This window comes from Coregonus clupeaformis, chromosome 1 (assembly GCF_020615455.1).
Source record: "Coregonus clupeaformis isolate EN_2021a chromosome 1, ASM2061545v1, whole genome shotgun sequence".
NCBI classification, from domain to species: Eukaryota; Metazoa; Chordata; class Actinopteri; order Salmoniformes; family Salmonidae; genus Coregonus; species Coregonus clupeaformis.
The window spans coordinates 71408175-71423402 of record NC_059192.1 but is presented as its reverse complement, the minus strand read 5'-3'; the positions used below and the strand labels follow the sequence as shown (position 1 = coordinate 71423402).

General features: G+C 42.2%; 1 protein-coding gene across 6 annotated transcripts in view; it reads left to right on the top strand.

Moving 5' to 3' along the window:
• The first annotated feature begins 5639 nt into the window (after nt 1-5639).
• Nucleotides 5640-15228, top strand: part of LOC121576318 (ribosome-binding protein 1) — a 38874-nt gene continuing 29285 nt past the window's right edge. For 3 of the 6 annotated variants that reach the window (XM_041889414.2, XM_041889405.2, XM_041889397.2), the window contains exon 1: nt 5649-5860. The gene's annotated coding sequence lies outside the window, so the exon portion shown is untranslated. Of the gene's footprint in view, nt 5861-15228 lie in introns of all 6 variants that reach the window. The other 3 variants (XM_041889422.2, XR_006002469.2, XM_041889417.2) reach the window with 3 other exon arrangements.

Below are 15228 nucleotides of genomic sequence, written 5' to 3'. Positions count from 1 at the left end.
TAAATATTGCTTGGAATCTGAGAAAGATTGGGATGAGGGAGTTCCTCTAGTGTTGTTTGCTGTCCGTGAGACAGTACAGGAATCCCTAGGGTTCAGCCCAGCTGAACTGGTGTTTGGACACACCATGAGAGGACCTATGAAAGTCCTTAAGGATCAGTTTTTGTCACAAGAGTTGTGTGTGAAAGAAAATGTGTTGGACTACGTTAGTCGCTTTCGTGAGCGCCTACATGCTGCCTGTGCTCTAGCAAAGGAAGCGCTGTCTTCCTCACAGAAACGGATGAAACGACACTATGACACACAGGCTGTTTCTCGTTCACTGCAGCCAGGTGACCGGAGTTCTTGTGTTGTTGCCTGTGCCAGGAGCGTCATTGTCAGCACGTTTCTCTGGTCCTTATGTCATTGAAAAGAAACTAACTGAAACTGACTATGTGATACAGACTCTTGATAGAAAACGCCAATCTCGTGTGTGCCACGTTAACATGTTGAAGACATACCACAACAGACCCGTTACTCAGGTAGACAGTCCAGAGAAACTGGCCGAGTCGGCTGTCTCTGTTGCTGCTACGGCTGTAGTGGGAGGTCATGTTAATGATGTGGACGGAGATGGTTTGGAGTTGCGCAATACTCAGCAGCAGTGTGCTAGATTGCCCAATTCAGAGATGCTGCTGTCTCTCCCGTCAAGCCTGATTCATTTAACGGACAGACAGTCAGATGATATTGTGAGACTATTACACAGCTTTCCATGTCTTTTTAATGATGTTCCTACAGGTACAAATGTGTTAGAACATGACATTAATGTTGGAAACGCTGCACCTATCAAGCAACATCCTTATCGTGTCAACGTCGCTAAGAGAAAGATAATGAGGGGTGAGGTCGGTTATTTGCTGGAGAATAACCTGGCTATGCCAAGTTCAAGTCCTTGGAGTTCTCCGTGCATTCTGGTTCCTAAACCTGATGGGACATCCAGATTATGTACGGACTATCGTAAAGTCAATGCGGTCACAGTGCCCGACTCGTTCCCGTTACCCAGACTGGATGACTGTATTGATACTGTTGGTGCTGCTACTTATGTAACCAAATTAGATCTTCTAAAAGGTTACTGGCAGGTGCCGTTAACCCCACGTGCCTCCGACATCTCTGCATTTGTGACCCCAGATCACTTCCTACAATATGCTGTCATGGCATTTGGGATGCCGGAACGCACCAGCCACTTTCCAACGCCTGGTTAACACAGTATTGGCTGGAGTTCCTAATTGTAGTGCTTACCTTGATGATCTGGTAATTTATTCAACTGAGTGGTCTGATCATGTTAACACTCTAAGGGTAGTGTGTGAACGTCTAGCAACCGCTTCTCTAACCCTGAACTTAGCAAAGTGCGAGTTTGGGAAGGCCACTGTTACTTATCTTGGTAAACAGGTCGGCCATGGTCAGGTGCGCCCTCTAGATGCCAAGGTCTCAGCTATAAACGCATTTCCCGCACCTACCACCAGAAGAGAGCTACGCCGTTTTTTAGGGATGGTTGGCTACTACCGTAGTTTCTGTAAAAATTTCTCTGCGGTAGTTGCTCCATTAACGGATTTGCTCAGTCCGGCGAGAAAATTTGTATGGTCTGAAGATTGTTGTACTGCTTTCAACACTGCTAAAGCACTCTTGTGTAGTACTCCTGTTCTTGCTGCGCCAGATTTTGAGCGGCCGTTTAAACTGGAGGTAGATGCAAGTGCCAGAGGTGCTGGTGCTGTTCTACTGCAGCAAGACCAGAGTGGAGTGGACCATCCTGTCTGTTATTTTTCACGGAAATTTAGCAAATGTCAGACAAACTATTCCACCATTGAACAAGAAGCTCTAGCTTTGTTGTTAGCTCTGCAGTACTTTGAAGTTTATGTTGGTTCCAGTGCATTACCAGTGGTAGTGTATACTGACCATAACCCCTTAGTTTTTCTCCACCGGATGTACAACCAGAACCAACGCCTTATGCGTTGGGCACTTGTCGCGCAAAATTATAATTTGGAGATCCGCCACAAAAAGGGGTTGGATAATGTGATGGCAGATGCTTTGTCTCGTGTTTGATGATCTAGGTTTTTTTTTGTTATCCCGGCAGGATGATTATTGAATTTTGGGTGTTGTGATAGTACGTGTGTCGCAAACCATTTTGGTTTGCTCTTTTAAGGGTGGGAGTGTTACGGATACAGGTATCCTGTGTTTTTGTGTGTTTCTACTCCTTCTGCCCTAATCACAGGTGTCCTGTATGTTCCTGATTGGTGGTCGTTGAGGTGTCTGCTGATTGGACCAATCAGTGAACATTCCTGTGAATAGCACCACCTGTTACTCGTTTGTTGAATCACACAGCCCATTGTATAAAAACCAGTCTTGTGTTTGTTGAGAAAGAGAGAGATTTTTTCCATATGTGAGTATGGACACTGTTGTGTCCTGTGTGTTGTGTACTCACTAAGTTGTTGGTTACCCTGTTGGTAACTTTATTAGAAACTATTTCTTTACCTGAGTGTGGATACTGTTGTGTCCTGTGTGGTGTGTACTTATTTAATTGCTGATTACCCTGTTTGGTAGCTTTGTGTGTTTCTGGGAAAAGGGGAGTTTAAGCTAGTTGCCCTTGGGCGTACATTACCCGTAGGAAGAAATCTGTCTATAAACACTAGTTAGACCTGAGCGGACCACCCACTGTATTTTTGTATGGTAGCAGTAGCCTAGCGGTTCTTGAGGCAGGCAAGATCAGTTTAGGGGGTTTTACACTATTGTTTCATTTCTTGGGTCCTGCTCAGCCCTTTTTCCCAAACCCTTACCGTGTGTTCAGAAATAAACACTTTGTGTTTGACGGTAGTTCATGGTTGTTGTGTCATTTTTGGTTCTCACTGTTCCCTGCCACACTTATAATTTACATGAATTTATGTTACGGGTCTCATGTCCATCCACCCTAGATGTTTAGAGCCACGGGGTTCGTAACAACAACATACTGTGGTAGGCTATATTGTAAATGCTGTATCAGGCTGGTGTTGGGCTCAACATGCATCAAAATGTTCAACATCATTATACGGTATGTTCACTAATCATGGATCAAATTAATCAATCCTAAAAGGTACTTTTAGCATTTCCTTTCATGAATTAAGCATTTCCTTTTTTTTAGGTCATGCAATTACTATTTTTACTGGGTCAATGGAAAACAAATATTTTTGTGTGCACAAGAACAATTCATTTGTCAGCATTGGAGGATTGATCGGATTCCATTCTTTGGCTTAGGACTTTGTGTATATAGCAACAATGTATCGCAGCACCCCCACCCCCCAACTACTTCCCCCAGCTATGTATGTAAGCTTCAACAGCATTGTCATACATGGAGTTGAATATAGCTACAGCGTAACCAAAACATTACCTTTCTCTCATAGGCGCTGATGTGTCCTAGACGCCTGAGAGAAGCAGTCTTCTGTGTTCAGTAGAAAGGAAAGGGAAGGAGAAAGAGAAGGTGAGGTGTGACGCTTTTACTCTGTCATCTCTTCAGTACAGGCAAGGCTGACGAGGTAACACACACACACACTATCAGCAGCAGCAGATGCCAGAGAAACAGAGACGTCACTGCGGCGCTAACAGTGTTTCTAACAGAGTTATCCTGGTGCCTGCAGCTAGCAGTGTGAGAAAATTACCTTTTGGCACACGTCAGGAAGTGTGTGTGTGTACGTGTGTGTCTGTGTGTGTGAGGCCTGCAGCGACCAGTGACTTTTCAGCACATCCAACAGGTGCAGTTGTGATGGCCCTGGAGTGGATGGTTTGGAACAGCACTGTCAGTGGTGAAGGTAGAAGACGCTGTATTCCCTAGAGGAAATATAAGAGCTCTGTTGAATGCACAGGTTGCTGCCGTCACTTCACAGCACAGAGATCTCTTTCTATCTATTTCCTTTGTGTGACAGGTGCGGTTGTGACGCCATTGGAAGGTGATGGCTGAACAGAGGCTGTAGTGCTGAAGTGACATATGTGACAGCACAGAAATCTATTCTATCCATTTTCTGTGTGTGACAGACAAATGGAACTGACGTATGTGGAAGGTTCTCTGACCTAAAGTTGGATCAAATTGTCACATTGAACTTTCTTCAATGGAAAATATCATTAGAAAACAAATTACAGACTCCTCTTTGAATACCGGTATATGTAATTTTTCCAGAACTCCTGGCTGTTTCTGTCCCCAGTCCACCTTGTCATGTTGCTGTTCCGACTGCAGCTGTAGACCTCTGACCTAACCTGACTTCACTGGGTGTGCTACCTTCTCCCGGACCCCGGCTGATAGAGCCCCACCACCCACCCGTTACCTACTCGTTACAGGCAGAAGAGGACTGGCCACCCCTCTGAGCCTGGTTCCTCTCTAGGTTTCTTCCTAGGTTCCTGCCTTCTAGGGAGATTTTCTTAGACACTGTGCTTCTGCCTCTGCATTGCTTGCTCTTTGGGGTTTTAGGCTGGCTATCTGTAAAGCACTTTGTGACACCTCCTGATGTAAAAAGGGCTTTTAAAAATACATTTGATTGATTGATTGATGGTCACTTCTTGTGTAAGTCTGGGTGACTGTCTGCGTGATCTCGATTCTTCTTCACATGGCTGCCTGGGAAAAGGGATGGCGACCATCATGGGCAATTCACCCTGAAAATAAAGTTATTCTATTCTATTCAGTTCTTTTCTATTGTACTCACCACCACTCAACAATTACCTCATCTGATTAGATATAGGCTACTCAAAGAGACAGAGGACTGTTTTATATTCCTATTCTCCATGGAATTCTATATCTGACTTGGAATTCTCTATCCTACCCTATGTTGCAGAGCAAAGCAGTGCAATTTTACACCTCTGGAGATCCAGAAATCAGTGGAGGCTGCTGAGGGGAGGACGGCTCATAATAATGGCCAGAACGGAGCGAATGTATTTGATACCACTCCACTTATTCTGCTCCAGCCATTACCAAGTGCCCATCCTCCCCTATTAAGGTGCCACCAACCTCCTGTGCCAGAAACAGATGTGCATAGCTACCTTGAATATTCTCAACTGAAATCGTGTCCACAAAGGGGCATGCAAATAATCTGTGATGCTCACATCCTTGCCAGTGTGCCCACCCTCCACATCTTTTGTAGTTTTTAGAATGAGCTTTCAACATTCAAACCAAGTAATTCCAACGAGTATTTGAGCAACAACTCCCAGAAGCACTTTCCATAATGAGATACAGACATCGTTGGTTCCATGATTGAGTAGATTTAGCCAATTAAGAATTTTGTTTATTAATGAGGGGATTCGATTAATCTGGCCGTGTTTAGCACAGGTTCAAAGTTGATTGCGTTAGTTTTGGGGCCGGGCTGCATCCGGGGCGTGAGCCAGGTGCCCAATTCAAAGTCCACGGTGAAATCGACTCAAAACAAAAGTGACGTAATTAAGCACGAGGAGTAATGAATGATTTTGATAAAAACGCTTTATCTGCCTTCCCAATGAAAAATATATTTTATGGAAAATATATGTTGTATGTTTGTGGACGATGCACCATCCTGGCTCCTGGCTCACGCCCGGGAGGCAGCCCGGTTTCAAATCGAATGCAATCAACTTTTAGCCGATGCAAAACACGCCTACAGGGGCGCCCGGGCGAGATTAATCGAACCCCCTCACTGGCCCGGCGTCTCGCCAGCTCAGAGTGCCACGACTCCATTGAAAGGAAGAGGATTCCCAGACGGACGGACTGACTGAGAGAGATAATTTGGGGAAATAGCTGCATATTTTACTCCAGATTGAAAGAAATTCAACGACAAAATCCGTGCTTCTTCAACCGCCTCCAGAAGCGGTCTACTGTAGCTACATCAGCACAGATATATATAAAAATAAGGTATGAATTCTGAAGACCTATAGAATACTATTCTGAAAAGTCAGAACCTTATTCCATATTTCCATTCTATGGATGGAAGTCAGACTAACTAGCTAGCTAGCTGGCTGGCTAATGATGACTGTAGCTATTTACCATATGATTCTTACTAGACAGCAGCTGACAACTTCGCAATTTTATAACAAAAGTAAAATAGCTATGAAACTAAGTTAACTAGCTAGAAAGCCAGCTAACTAACTTGTTGTAGCCTACTAGCCTAGCTAACGTTAGCTAGCCAGCTCCTAGCTAATAATTCTCAACTCGAGATGTGACGTCGCTACATAGCAAGATAAACTGTGTAACGTTAGTTACATATCGTGGAGTTGCGAATTCTCAGCTGGCTAGCTCCAGACTTTATTGCTAACGCGTTAGCTTTGCCAGTTAGTAATGACACAACTTAATTTCCATTTCATGCCATGATAAAATATTTCGAAATTACATGACAGTGTTTTTATGATTAAAAAAGCAAAATATAGCAAAAATATGTCAATACATGCTGAATACAGGGCCTGACTGACTACCGCATTTGGGGCCCCAGGGCACCTACCTAAACTTTTTTTTTTGGGGGGCAGTAGGAATTTGCTCACTGAGTGAGCTAATAGAAACGTACGTAGTCTACTCTTTTGCCTCGCGCAAGATCCAGAAAAACAAGAGACCACTTATGTGGCTGTTTTATGAAAATCTGGGAATATTTGGCCAAATAAACATTTCTGGTAGGTGTCAGGGGATGCTTTTTGTAAGTACCGGTAGTTAACTGTCCACTCCAAGTTTAGCTGGAATTTAGCCCGAAAGGATTTGACAAATGTGATTGGTTGATGGTATGACATTGGCCAATGTCTCGTCTTGCGCTGTGCAGAATATCAGATCTCAACAACCATTGGAGAAGTGTTTAGCATCACCAGCACCTCATCTTTATCATATAATATCTTGTCATAAGTGCAACGTGACTGCAAAAGAGACAGGTTGGAATGTCAATTCTCATCAAATGCATAGGAACCCTGACTGAAATATAGGACAAATCAACCTTTTTTGTAAATTATTGGTGTTTTTAATTTGTTGTTGATAAAATGCGAGACATGATTGTTTGGGTGTGGGATCCCGCACAATCCGGGAGATGTGGCAACTCTAATAGGCAAGATTCTATGGACTGTAGTGGAGAGCTTCTGATGGAGGATACTGATATTAGAGAGAGTGGGAAGGATGGAAAGTGATGTTGCATAATAGGCATGAAAGGGACATTTCTTCAGAGGTAGGTGGCATGGCAAGCTCTGTGTGTTGCCTTTACTTTTCACATACATCTGTTTTTGAAGCATGCTGTGCAAGTTACAGAGGCAGGGATGCTGTTTGCTCTTTCTAGCTTGGCCTTGCTTCCTAACCAAATCGAGAGGCTAAGCTCTTGATATGACTCGCATCTTATATTTCCTCCTCCCTTTGCATAACTTGCCAAATAGTTAATTCCACCAAGCCATAATTTGGGCCTATAAAATCACTGAGCAGGTAGGCTATGCTGCACTTGGGTGGCAGAAAGAGCTTTCAATTCAAGAATACTTCTTCCTTTTGATTTGCCAAAATGGGTTTAGTTTAGGGTAAATCCATTTGAATTCAATCACTTTTTGACAGCACCCCTTTTGATTTGAACGAAACCTTTCATACCTATTTGTTTATTAGGATCCCCATTAGCTTTTGCAGAAGCAGCAGCTAGGTTATTCTTCCTGGGGTCCACAAACAACGCAAAACATTATTTTGCTGTTTGCTTGAGTAATTGGAGATGGGAGTTCCATGGGATCATGGCTCTGTATAATACTGTGCGTTGCCGTGAATTCGTTTTGGACCTGGGGACTGTGAAGAGACCCCTGGTGGCATGTCTTGTGGGGTATGTATGGGTGTCTGAGTTGAATGTTATTTGATTATGCAAACAATCTGGAATTTATCACAGTAACATTTCTCATAAAAAGAGAAGCAGTAAGTCTCTCATCAACCAGGAAAGACTGGCATGCATGTTAGTTCTGTATGTGCAGTTAAGGGCAAGGCGTGCTGCTCTGTTTTGAGCCAGCTGCACTTTTGCTAGGTCTTTCTTTGCTGCACTTGACCATATATGACTTGTTTCAGGAAACTAGGCGTATGTCGCACGTCACTACTGTACTTCACAGGAGCAGCATTTGAACGTAATTATTTTTTTTTTATCAAAATGTGTTTTTTGGCAGAAATGCATTCTGGAACATGTGAACTTTCATGTGTCTTAATAACAAACTTGTATTCCATCCATAAATACGAATAAAATTGTTAAATTACAAGCCTAGTTGGTTTAGCCATGGAAAAAGACAGGAACCTTCCCACTAGCCATGATTGGCTGAGATAACGTATGGGCTGGACATGCCGGAAGATGAGTTTGGATTGGTCTGCCATGTATCACACTTCTGTCTATAACGTGAGCTACTCAGTATGTGTTGACAGTCCAAACTACCACGCCGTTTTGAAATATATAATGTTAGCCATCGAGAACTACAAAAGTTTTGCTACTTTTCTCAACAACATTGATGCCCTGAATTTAGCAGGCGCTATCGACCGATCAGTAGGAAAAAGTGATGGGCTACTTTCTGCACATGCCACGGTCAGTGTGAACCGGAGTGACTTAACACAAAGCTGGCCAAACAAGATGTAGCTACAAACAAAACAGAGTTAAATGGTTCCAGTCTGACGTGAAGCGTTCATCCATGTATACGGGTAAGAGTCTAGCTAAATTTTCCAGATATAAGTTCATAATTTTGTCAAAGTCATTTTTATTGCAAGTTAAAGCATACTGTTAGTTAGCTAGCAAACGTTAGCTTGCTGGCTCGCTAGCAAACGCTACGTCTATGATTTGTGTAGTAATATTATTCTAATCAGAAATCCATTTGTATTGCTAGTTATAGCCTAATCTTACCTAGTTTGTTATCTTTAGCTACCTGCAGATTCATACTACAGCTATGACAATGTTTGTATTGGTAGTAGTATGAGTTGGGATTATGCCGGTTCATTGTTTAGCTACCTAGCTAGCTACATGTCTAAACAAAATACATGACCTATCAATTAGCAGGTGTGTCTGGGTGTGATTACGGCCATCGATTATATTTCATGAACATGTGTACATGTCTAGACAATAGTGACCCATCCACTTAGCTAGATGTGGGTGAAGGTTTTTTATAGCATTTCCTTCACATGACCCATCAATTTAGACAAGTGTGTCGGGTAAGCGTAATCTAATAACAATAAAATATTTATAAAATATTTGTATCTGGACACTTTCAGTGTTTGATATTGCTACTATACAAGTACTTTCACTGTACCATTTACATATTCTGTATCCTGTGCATGTGAGAAATGAACTTAGATTTTATTTGATATAGCGTGTGTTTATCACATGGCCTCACATTAATCCTTGAAGAGATGGGTGCGGCTAAGGCTTAAGGGGGTGTTAACGATGCTGAATGGTTGTTGACAAAGAGCTCTCCAATAGGTGTACCAAAACATTCAAGGGCCATTTTCTCAAAGGTGGGGTTACAAGTTTATCAACTTTCAAAGCAGAATTACTTTCCCATTGTTCCTCAACTGCAGTGTATGATATACCAGTTTCTAGCTCTGAGTCTCTAATTTTACCCAATGTAAAAAACACAATTTCACATTTTATTACATAAGACCGAATCGAGGCGGTCGGTCACATATTACTGGACAGTAATCAAGATGGGACAAGACCCTGAACAACTAGTACAGTTTGATTTGTGTGTCAAATGCAGATCATCTTTTTATAACAGACATACCCCTCCCCATCTTCACACCAACTTTGTCAATATGAGTTGACCATGATAATATACCTAGGAGTTTAGTTTCCTCAACTTGCTCAATGGTCAGACCCTCTATGCACAACTCCAGTTGAGGTTTAGGTCTTAGAGAATGCTTTGAACCAAATACAATGCTTTTAGTTGTATATGTAGTTAAGACCAGTTTATTATTATTCACCCATTCAAATACTGACTAACTACTTATTTAGCATTTCAGTGAGCTCACTGACTTTGGGTGCTGACTTGTAGAGTGTGAAATCATCTGCATACATAGTCATTCTAGCTTTGTGTAAGACCAGTGGCAAATCATTTGTAAAAATAGAGAAGAGTAACGGCCCAAGGCAGCTGCCCTGAGGGACACCGCACTGTACATACCTAATGTTAGAGAAGCTTCCATTGAAAAACATTATCTGGTTTCTATTGGATAAATAACTCTTCATGTAATGGACATACACAAAATAGTCAAAATTGGTGAAGTGAAATGGAAAAAAAAGAACTCGTTTCAAAAAAATTCTAACAAATAAATAATGGAAAAGTGGTTCATGCATATGTATTCACCCCCTTTGCTATGAAGCCCCTAAATAAGATCTGGTGCAACCAATTACCTTCAGAAGTCACATAATTAGTTAGATTGCACACAGGTGGACTTTATTTAAGTGTCACATGATGTCAGTATATATACACCTGTTCTGAAATGCCCCAGAGTCTGCAACACCACTAAGCAAAGGGCACCACCAAGCATGCGGCACCATGAAGACCAACGAGTTCTCCAAACAGGTCAGGGACAAAGTTGTGGAGAAGTACAGATCAGGGTTGGGTTATGAGAAAATATCCGACACTTTCCACGGAGCACCATTAAATCCATTATGAAAGAATATGGCACCACAACAAACCTGCCAAGAGAGGGCCGCCCACCAAAACTCACGGACCAGACAAGGAGGACATTAATCAGAGGCAACAAAGAGACCAAAGATAACCCTGAAGGAGCTGCAAAGCTCCATAGCGGAGATTGGAGTATCTGTCCATAGGACCACTTTAAGCCGTACACTCCACAGAGCTGGGCTTTACGGAAGAGTGGCCAGAAAAAAGCCATTGCTTAAAGAAAAAAATAAGCAAACATGTTTGGTGTTCACCAAAAGGCATGTGGGAGACTCCCCAAACATATGGAAGAAGGTACTCTGGTCAGATGAGACTAAAATTGAATAGTTATGCACGCTCAAGTTTTCTGTTTTTTTTTGTCTTGTTTGTTTTACACAAAAATATTTTGAATCTTCAAAGTGGTAGGCATGTTGTGTAAATCAAATGATACAAACCCCCCAAAAAATCTATTGTAATTCCAGGTTGTAAGGCAACAAAATAGGAAAAATGCCAAGGGGGGTGAATACTTTCGCAAGCCACTGTATGTTCCAATTTAGGCGCTTATTAGTGCCCAAATCTGCCCCTTTTAACCGGTTTACGGGTACGAGTGTAAAGGGCTACGGTACTCCAAAGTCTTTTTCCATTGTGTTTTTTTTTTTATCTTGGTTTGGTAATATAATTTCTTATTCTTTTTAAGTTTAGTCACAAAATGTCTCCATTTACAGCTGAGCAGTCTGACTTGTTTGCTCCCTCTTTTGCATAATTTATTTGAACCATACAATTTTTCAATTCATCATCAATCCAGGGGACTCTAAAAATTCTCACTGTTAATTTCGTAACAGGTGCATGCTTGTCAACAATTTGTCATGAATAATTTTACAAATACTTCCAGTGCTGCATCTGGATTCACTTCCTCATACACATCAGACCAACATGCATGTTCAACAAAAGGGTCCTGAGACAAACATTTTGTATGATCTCTTCTAAATTACATTAGGCTCAACCTTTGGCACTTTGGCTTTCCTTGTTATTGCCACAATGTTATGGTCGCTACAGCCAATGGGAACTGATATCGCTTTGGAGCAAAGCTCTGCAACATTAGTGAAGATATAATCAATACAAGTGGATGTCACAGATCCAACACTATTGATATGCACTGTAGTTGGATGAGTGAAAACCTGGGTCATATTACAGGCATTAGTCACAGTTAGAAGCTTCCTCTTGAGATGACCGCTAGTTGCTAATCAATTAATGTTCAGGTCACCAAGAAAATAGACCTCTGTTAACATCACACACATTAATCAGTATAGACGAAGGGGAGAAGACAGATCTAAAGAATGATTTTTAAGCCTTGAGACGGTTGAGACATGGATTGTGTATGTGTGCCATTCAGAGGGTGAATGGGCAAGACAAAAAATGTAAGTGTCTTTTGAACAGGGTATGGCAGTAGATGTCAGGCACATTGGTTTGAGTGTGTCAAGAACTGCAACCTTGCTGGGTTTTTCACGCTCAACAGTTTCCTGTGTGTATGAAGAATGGTCCACCTCCCAATGGACATCCAGCCAACTTGACACAACTGTGGGAAGCATTGGAGTCAACATGGGCCAGCATCCGCTTTTGACACCTTGTAGAGTCCATGCCCTGACGAATTGAGGCTGTTCTAAGGGCAAAAGGGGGTGCAACTCAATATTAGGACGGTGTTCCTAATGTTTTGTACATTGTGTACAGCAACACTTCCCCCATATACATAGCTGTCTTTTCTGTAGATGTTATATCCTTGTCTTGCTACTGCTGTATCATCAAAGGAATTAAGTGAGTTTCAGAGATGGCCAGTATATACAGTGGGGAGAACAAGTATTTGATACACTGCCGATTTTGCAGGTTTTCCTACTTACAAAGCATGTAGAGGTCTGTAATTTGTATCAAACTGTGAGAGACGGAATCTAAAACAAAAATCCAGAAAATCACATTGTATGATTTTTAAGTAATTAATTTGCATTTTATTGCATGACATAAGTATTTGATACATCAGAAAAGCAGAACTTAATATTTGGTACAGAAACCTTTGTTTGCAATTACAGAGATCATACGTTTCCTGTAGGTCTTGACCAGGTTTGCACACACTGCAGCAGGGATTTTGGCCCACTCCTCCATACAGACCTTTTCCAGATCCTTCAGGTTTCGGGGCTGTCGCTGGGCAATACGGAGTTTCAGCTCCCTCCAAAGATTTTCTATTGGGTTCAGGTCTGGAGACTGACTAGGCCACTCCAGGACCTTGAGATGCTTCTTACGGAGCCACTCCTTAGTTGCCCTGGCTGTGTGTTTCGGGTCGTTGTCATGCTGGAAGACCCAGCCACGACCCATCTTCAATGCTCTTACTGAGGGAAGGAGGTTGTTGGCCAAGATCTCGCGATACATGGCCCCATCCATCCTCCCCTCAATACGGTGCAGTCGTCCTGTCCCCTTTGCAGAAAAGCATCCCCAAAGAATGATGTTTCCACCTCCATGCTTCACGGTTGGGATGGTGTTCTTGGGGTTGTACTCATCCTTCTTCTTCCTCCAAACACGGCGAGTGGCGTTTAGACCAAAAAGCTCTATTTTTGTCTCATCAGACCACATGACCTTCTCCCATTCCTCCTCTGGATCATCCAGATGGTCATTGGCAAACTTCAGACGGGACATGCGCTGCCTTGAGCAGGGGGACCTTGCGTGCGCTGCAGGATTTTAATTAATGACAGCTTAGTGTGTTACTAATGGTTTTCTTTGCGACTGTGGTCCCAGCTCTCTTCAGGTCATTGACCAGGTCCTGCCGTTTAGTTCTGGGCTGATCCCTCACCTTCCTCATGATCATTGATGCCCCACGAGGTGAGATCTTGCATGGAGCCCCAGACCGAGGGTGATTGACCGTCATCTTGAACTTCTTCCATTTTCTAATAATTGCGCCAACAGTTGTTGCCTTCTCACCAAGCTGCTTGCCTATTGTCCTGTAGCCCATCCCAGCCTTGTGCAGGTCTACAATTTTATCCCTGATGTCCTTACACAGCTCTCTGGTCTTGGCCATTGTGGAGAGGTTGGAGTCTGTTTGTGTGTGGACAGGTGTCTTTTATACAGGTAACGAGTTCAAACGGGTGCAGTTAATACAGGTAATGAGTGGAGAACAGGAGGGCTTCTTAAAGAAAAACTAACAGGTCTGTGAGAGCCGGAATTCTTACTGGTTGGTAGGTGATCAAATACTTATGTCATGCAATAAAATACAAATTAATTACTTAAAAATCATACAATGTGATTTTCTGGATTTTTTTTTTCTTGTTTTAGATTCCGTCTCTCACAGTTGAAGTGTACCTATGATAAAAATTACAGACCTCTACATGCTTTGTATGTAGGAAAACCTGCAAAATCGGCAGTGTATCAAATACTTGTTCTCCCCACTGTATTTTAATGTTATCCAATGTTAGCAAGTTATTGATTGAATTAACCTTATTTCAAAGGCTACGTATATGTATACAGGCTATTCTTAGCCCTTTCCTGGGTAGCTTATCGGCGATAGACATATGGAGAGATGTTTTTGTAAAATAAAAACGTTATGCTGTAGACAGTCAATCAGGCACTTGTGAGTGTCAGTTGGTGGATGTGTGTGTGTGTGTGTGTGTGTGTGTGTGTGTGATGTTGGCCTGAAGCTTGGCTCTCTCACTCCTCCCAGATTTTTGGGAGGGAGGGTGGACAACGTGCTTACATCCGCTACGATAAGCTATGTCCCCACACTCTGGCAGCTTTCATATCTGGGATAAGTTCTTTCCGCCTCTGGCGCACAGCTTCAGAGAAGTTCTCATTGAGGAAGATGTTGATTCCTCTCAAGTTTTGGCTCTCCAGAACAGCCATCTTGTCCTTGAACCTTAGGAACTTGACCACTATAGACCTGGGTCTGTCACCTGGGCTGATTACAGGTTTGCCCATTGTAGAAGTGCCCAAAACATTCAAGAGATAAAGCTGCTCAATGTTGACTTCTTCATTATACTCCACCATACCATGTTTTCATCACTGCAAAGATCAACTGTTGAGATTTAAAAGCTTGTCAAACGATTTTAGAATTTCTTGAAAAAAATGTTTTTCAATAATATGTCATTTTTTAACCTTAAAGGGGGACTGCACTTCTTGATTTGGCCTTGTTTTTAGATTTGGTTAATTAAGAAATGCTAGCGACCATGACTGAATAAAAACGTGATTTGGTTTTGGGGTGTGGTTTGATGTGGGTCTCTTGTGTGTGTTCGCAGGTGGGAAAAGTTAGCCAAATGATTTAGCCAATTAGCGACTGTGGCAAAATTGGTTTGACTTTGCCTATATCTGGGGATAGTTAGGGACCGTCAATACATTACGCAATGTAAATGGGACTATTTTCATGTTGCTCATCTTTTAGTCTCATTAAATGCTTTCAATATTTGTATATGAATTTCTCAAATGTATAGTTGGTTTGAGGTTTTTTAAGTCATTGAAATTTGGAGCTATTGACTTTTACAAATATTGTCCCATGTACATGGTGTAATTTACTGATGGTCCCTTACTAGTCCCATTGGGATATCAAATGTCAAACCAAATTGACCATGGGCATTATGATCGGGTCGAGTACAGCTGAGCTACCGAATTGATGATTACTTGGGT